At 45.0% G+C, this 6411-nt stretch overlaps 1 non-coding gene across 1 annotated transcript; it reads left to right on the top strand.

The window, feature by feature from the left end:
* Nucleotides 1–592: 592 nt before the first annotated feature.
* Nucleotides 593–665, top strand: TRNAN-GUU (transfer RNA asparagine (anticodon GUU)). Its single transcript has one exon. It is a non-coding gene; the product is annotated as a tRNA-Asn (tRNA).
* The last annotated feature ends 5746 nt before the right edge of the window (nt 666–6411 follow it).

The raw sequence follows: 6411 nt of genomic DNA on the forward strand, positions 1-6411 counted from the left end.
TGGTAATAGAAAAAGAATCCAGGTTTCCCAGGATCTAGTGATGAGACTTTTTCATTTTTAAAAATATGATCATTCAGGGCACCTGGGTGGCTCAGTCGGTTGAAGCATCCGACTCTTGATTTCGGCTCAGGTCATGATCTCACAGTTCGTGAGATCGAGCCCTGCGTCAGGCTCTGTGCTGATTAGCTCAGAGTTTACTTGGTATTCTCTCTCTCCCTTTCTCTCTCTGCCCCTCCCTTGCTTGTGCTCTCTGTCTAAATAAATAAATAAAACTTTTTTTTAAAATACGATCATTCTAGTCAGAGAGGTTTTAGTAATTCTGATCAAAACAGTCATATCCACAGCCACAAAAGGCTGCTCTTGCATTTTTTTTCAAAGTTCAGGCCAAGTATAGCAAACAAATTTCATCCATCATACCACCGTGGTGGATATCTCTTTACACTTTCTTTTCTCATCAAGTTTCTAGAGTTGGACTTTACAAACAGGCCAAATTACTGTGCTGCCACAATCCCAAGCCAGGTTTCTGAGGGGGTCTGAAGAACATCTGGGTTCCCCTTAAAACTTGCTCTTATAAATTAGACAGTTTTGGGACACCTGACTAGCTCAGCCGGTAGAGCATGTGACTGTTGATCTCAGGGTCATGAGTTTGAGCCTCACGTTGGGCTTAGAGATTACTTAAAAATAAAAACAAAGAAACAAACAAAAAATATGTATATATATATATATATATATATAGTTGCTTCTTTATAAAATATGAGGAAAATTGACCACTCAGGCGTGAAGTTGATGCCCAAATACTTGCCAATATCTATGAGCAGTCAAATTCAATGTTCATGACCAAAGGATGATATGAACTGACCAGTGAATCTATTCAAAACTCGGGTGTGTCTAACTCTGCTCCACATCTCTGTTGGTCTCAAATCCCTCCTTCTTTCAAGATCTCGTGCCTTACATGACAGTCTCCCCTCTTTGAGTGCTCATGCCACTGTGGTCACATTTTTATTGCTCTCTTTTAAACTACAGTCATTTGTGATCCATTTGTTTTTGTCCTTAAACTTCACATTTTTTTTAACTTTAATGTTTATTTATTTTGACAGAGAGAGAGAGAGAGAACAAGTGAGGGCAGGGGCAGACAGAGAGAGAGGGAGAGAGAGAGAATCCCAAGCAGGCTCTGTGCTGTCCGTGCAGAGCCTGACGTGGGGCTCGATCCCGCAGACTGTGAGACTGTGAGATTGTGACCTGAGCCCAAACCAAGAGTCGATGCTTAACCAACTGAGCCATCCAGGCACCCCTTAAACTTCATGTTTCTTAAGGGCATATTTCTGTTAAGTTCTTTCTTATGTGCGTACAGGACCTGCCTCAGTACAGAGTAAGATCCCAACAGATGCTTGTGCAATTGAACTTTATCTTTGGAGAATAACCCCAGTCTTTCTGTGCCACCTAAGGAGTCTTGGCTGAGGATACAAGGAAGCAGCAAGGGAAAGCAGGAAGGAAGGAGGGAAGGAAGGAAGGTTGGTAGGAAGGAAGGGACGGAGAAATTTATTTTTTTCTTACTCAAATATGTTTAAATACCAAAACCTTTTAGGAGGTATGAAATGTTCTGTTGAAATCACAGTAAGGTTACAATGACATATTTGCCTCACCTAAAGGTGAAGGTCATTATGGATAAAAACTAAATAATACCATAGGTTAACTAACTTGACTTTAAGCAGATACATTTTTTTTAAAACAGGAACTAAACAAATACCATTCTCCTCCGGCCCCACGGTTGTCGAATGTATAAAGAAAGGAAACGTATTGCTTAGAAAGAGCAAGAAAGCTTCTTTCCTCGCTCACGAGCCTCGTTTCCTTTCGGTGGCCTGTGCTATGGCTTTAAGATTGTGAAGGACGGGAGATGATAAAGTGCTGCGCTATCCACTTGGAAGCACCGTGACTTCTCGGGTATGTGAACATCTGTATGTTCTCTCCTCAGAGCAGGAACTTTGGTCACATGATAGCATTTCCTCCAAGCACGACGTCCATCTGCCCGGATCTGAATTTTCCATTATCAACTAGATGCCGTAGCATCCTGCAGCTGGTTCTGCTGCGTTCACTCCGAGGCTATGATAAACCACAGTCCCCGGCGACTGCTCACTCTATGTGGCTATAAAGGCTTGAGGGAGATTTTAGTACACCATAAGGAAGATTTCCTGACCAAGAAGGTGGCCCAATCACCCAGGCTCAAAGACACGTGGTCTTAGTTCCATAGCTTATGCAAAGCACACAACAGAGGTAAAAAGGAGTCTTCTCTGAGGCAGTAGTGTTGGATGCTGAAGAAGACGTGAAGAGATCTGATATCTTTTGGGTAAGTAGCTAATGTGGAATCAAACCCCTTCAGGCTTTACGAACCCCTGGGGATTTGGAAATCTAACCAAAGTGAGCGGATAGAATTGAGAAGGATGTGGCCAAAGCACGAGGCCGGCTCAGTCTAGAGAAATGGATAGGACCAGGTCCTAAAGTTCCTGAGATATGAGGTCTTCACTGGGTGATCCATAACCCTGGAAAGTAAGTAGGCTTCACATTTTGTACATTTTTATAAGACAAACATCCATCCCAAGAATGTGAACGTGTAACACTCTGGTTGACCAAGGAACCGGACCATCTAAACAAAGGGAGAAGGAAACTAGGGGCTAATCGTGCGGAGGTCAAAATGTGAGAATGGGGGACATGTTGGAGGGTTAAGAAGTTAAAATTCTAATGTAGGAAAAGTGGATCAGTTCAAGTGTAAGAAGTGAAGGACACAGTTGTCTGTGTTTATCTCACCCCGCTGGCATACCCAGCCCTGATCCTGTAGTCTCTGAAGGGCAGAGACTTTCTGAGGTGACACAATCAGATACGCTCTGGTTCCTGAATATTTAATGACGGGATGCTTTCCAGTTGCTCACTTCCTTTGTTATTTTTAGCTCCTACAATCTCAGTAGGATGGGGATGTCGTGGCCTTCTTCCAGATGCTGCCATGGGACAGGCCTAAAATGAAAACTACAGGAGGTGGAGTGGCAGACATACGAACTGTGGAGGTGTAAACGGTAGCTGCTTTCACAGCTCAATCAATGGAAAAGGCTTCAAGAGTGGCATCGCCCATTGATTTGCTACAGACAGTGTTAGCAACCCCACCATTATCAGGATCGTTGGACTATGTTGTAGCTTTACTTCTATTACATGGAAATATATCAGTCACCAATACTTTACTGTGAATCAGGATCCGCACCCCCCCCTTTTTTTTCCAAACTGAGAGTACATTGAGATGGTGCACTTTGAACTTTGCTTTGTTTATTATTACTAGTATTATTAGTAGTAGTGTGGTATTTTTCGTTTGCTTTATTTTTTTTTAATTTTTTTTCAATGTTTTTAAATTTATTTTTGGGACAGAGAGAGACAGAGCATGAACGGGGGAGGGGCAGAGAGAGAGGGAGACACAGAATAGAATCGGAAACAGGCTCCAGGCTCTGAGCCATCAGCCCAGAGCCTGATGCGGGGCTCGAACTCACGGACCGCGAGATGGTGACCTGGCTGAAGTCGGACGCTTAACCGACTGCGCCACCCAGGCGCCCCTCGTTTGCTTTGAATAAGAGAGAGGAGAAGGAGAAACCAGGCTAGTAGATGAGAGCAGACGGAGGAGTGGCAGAAAGAGGAAAGGAAGCAGAGTTTCAATAGAAAACCAGCAGAAAGGTGAGAGATGCTTGGATTGCCCTAGAGGCAAACTTGGGTGGCTTTATGGACTGGCCCAGGACCGGCGCTAGGGATGGAACGTGAGCTTGGTTTCCACATTGGTTCCTCCGTTAGATCACAGGCATTATTAGGTTTGAGATCAAAGTGTCTTGACCCATGCAGGTAACGTCAAGACTCACTTGAGCAGAGTCCAGAGGTAAATGAGGTTTCGAGCTGTTTTTTCCTTCGGCTTAGCAGTGCCATCAAGGTCTGTCTCAGTTTATTTCCGTGAAGCCCTGGTGTGTCTGTTACCGCTTTACGGCCGCCGCTAGTCCTTCAGCCTCCCTCTTTTGTATTCAGAACGAGATAAGCGGTTTCTAGGAGCGCTTTGATGAGAGCAAGAAAAAATTCCTTCCCGAAAGCTCCCAGAAAATCCCCTTCTCCTGGACTGCTGTCCATAATGTGGTCTCACACCCGCTCCTGAGTCATTTCCTGCGGCGGGGAAATGCCACGCATCGGTGGCCACCCGAGCCAAGAGCCAGTCACTCGAGGCGGCGTCACGTCCTCCGAGATGGCCACTTGCCGCGATGCCAGGAAGCTGGGGCGCTGCGCCAGTGGCCTGTGCATGGTGCCAGAGCCCCGGAGCACCTCCAGGGCGCAGGAGCCGCAGGGGGCCCCGAACAAGGAAGGGGGCGATCCTCCGGTGCAAGGGGCCTGGGCGCAGGCCTGCGTGTGAGCGGGAGGCCGGGTTCGCGGAGGGGGCTCCAGGTGGAGAGAGAGGCACCTCCAGGGCCGCGGGCCTTCCTTGCCGAAGGCAGGACCAGGGGCGGAAGGCGTGACCCAGCTGAAACTGCCGGCCCGGGAGGACTGACAGCGTGGCTCGCAGCCACGCACCCGGCCGCCAGGCTCCCCTCGCGATCGTGGGTCCTCCCTGCGGGACGGACCATCAGCTCGGAGCAGCGGAGCCTGCTTGGTGCGTGGCGCAGGCCGCAAACCCTACCCGTGCTGGGAGATGCGATTAAAGTGTTTGGGGAAACAGACGCGCTGGCTTATCTAGTGCAATATGCACAGCTTGTTAACGCTCGAGGCAGCCTCGTGTTTTGGTTTGTGTGCAACGGATGCGATACGGGCATAAACTGCAAACGTGGTAAGAACTCACGGCAAGTTGGGATGGACCGTCGCTGAGATCCGAGTCTGTTTTGTTATTTCAAAATGATTTCTATCCATAGTATCCATTCTGTAGCTAAACTGGGAAAGATCATCGTTACCAAATCTTGCCAAGGATGTGGCGCAACCGGGACCTTTCTGTGTGGCTGGGAGAAGTGGAAGATAGTACAACCGCTTGGGAAAACCGTCGGAAGTTCCCCATAAAGTGAAGGCCAATCCTACCCTACAATGAAAAATTCTACTTCTAGATATTACCCAAGAGAATTGAAAACATGTCTACAAAAACAAAACAAAACAAAACAAAACAAAACAAAACAAAACAAAACAAAACAAGACACCAAAACCTGTATGAGCATGTCCATAGCAACCTTACTCATAATAACCAAATACTGGAAACAACCCAAATGTCCATCAACAAGCGGATAGGTAAAATACATTGCAGCGAATTTGTACAACCGGATAGTACTACTGAGCAAGAAAAATGAACAAATTAGCATTCCATACAGCAATGTGGATGAATCACAATTACATGATGCCGAGGAAAAGAAGACAGACACAAAAGAGAACGTATTGGTCAATTAATTTACATGAAGACTGAAAACAGGTGATAGAAATCAAGAGAGGTCACCCTGGGAGGCTTGGAGGCACACTGGAAAGGGACAGTTACACTTGTTGGGGCACAAAAATTTTTTTCAATCATTATCTTGGCGATGGTTACGTGGGTATATACATTTGTCAAAACCTACCAAACTGCAAAGGTTTTTACACTTCCGCGAAAAAATAACAAGTACAACAAGTAAAGTGACCTACTATGGCCATAAAAAGTAAACTTTTGACCTTACTCAACCTGGTCTTATCTCCTTAATATAATGCATTTTAAAATTAATTTATCTTGTGGACTAATCACAAGCTGTCATCATTGGGCTAAAAGTGCATTTGATAAAACCTTACGGAAAGGTCCAAGTTCATCTCTTTTCTGTTGAATCATTCTACTCGTTTTTTTAAATGCTAAATATGGTTCTTATTTTAGTAACTTAGTAAATTTAATATATCATTGAATCTGGGAATGTCTGTTGAATTCTGGTGATACCTACTTGGTCAGTTAGCCTTATGAGTTACTAAAGGTGCTGTTCTTCACTCTGAGGTGAACATTTTCTAGAAACTGTTCATTTTTGTCAAGAAAGCATAATATTTTCTTTCTAGAGTGGTGAATTAGGAATGAACCTGTTAGACACACTGATATTCACGTTGTATACAATAGTTTCCTATTTCCCTTGGTCTGTTGGTTCTCAGATTCTTCATTTAATTAAAAATGAAGAAGAAGAAGGAGAAGACAAAGGAGAAGAAGGAGAAGAAGAAAAAGTTTTCATCTTTATGTGAAATCCAGTCCTCCCAGAGCCTCAGAAGCTGAACCTTTAGTTGTCTGATGTAACCCAGTTGGCTCCATGATGAATGACTGGTATCTTCTAGCTAAAATTACCCAAAAGGCAGCATCCAGGGTGAGGCAGGGAGATACATGAATCGCCAGGTAGTCTGAGCCATGGTCTGGTTTTCTTG

This window comes from Prionailurus viverrinus, chromosome C2, assembly GCF_022837055.1.
Source record: "Prionailurus viverrinus isolate Anna chromosome C2, UM_Priviv_1.0, whole genome shotgun sequence".
Taxonomy (NCBI): domain Eukaryota; kingdom Metazoa; phylum Chordata; class Mammalia; order Carnivora; family Felidae; genus Prionailurus; species Prionailurus viverrinus.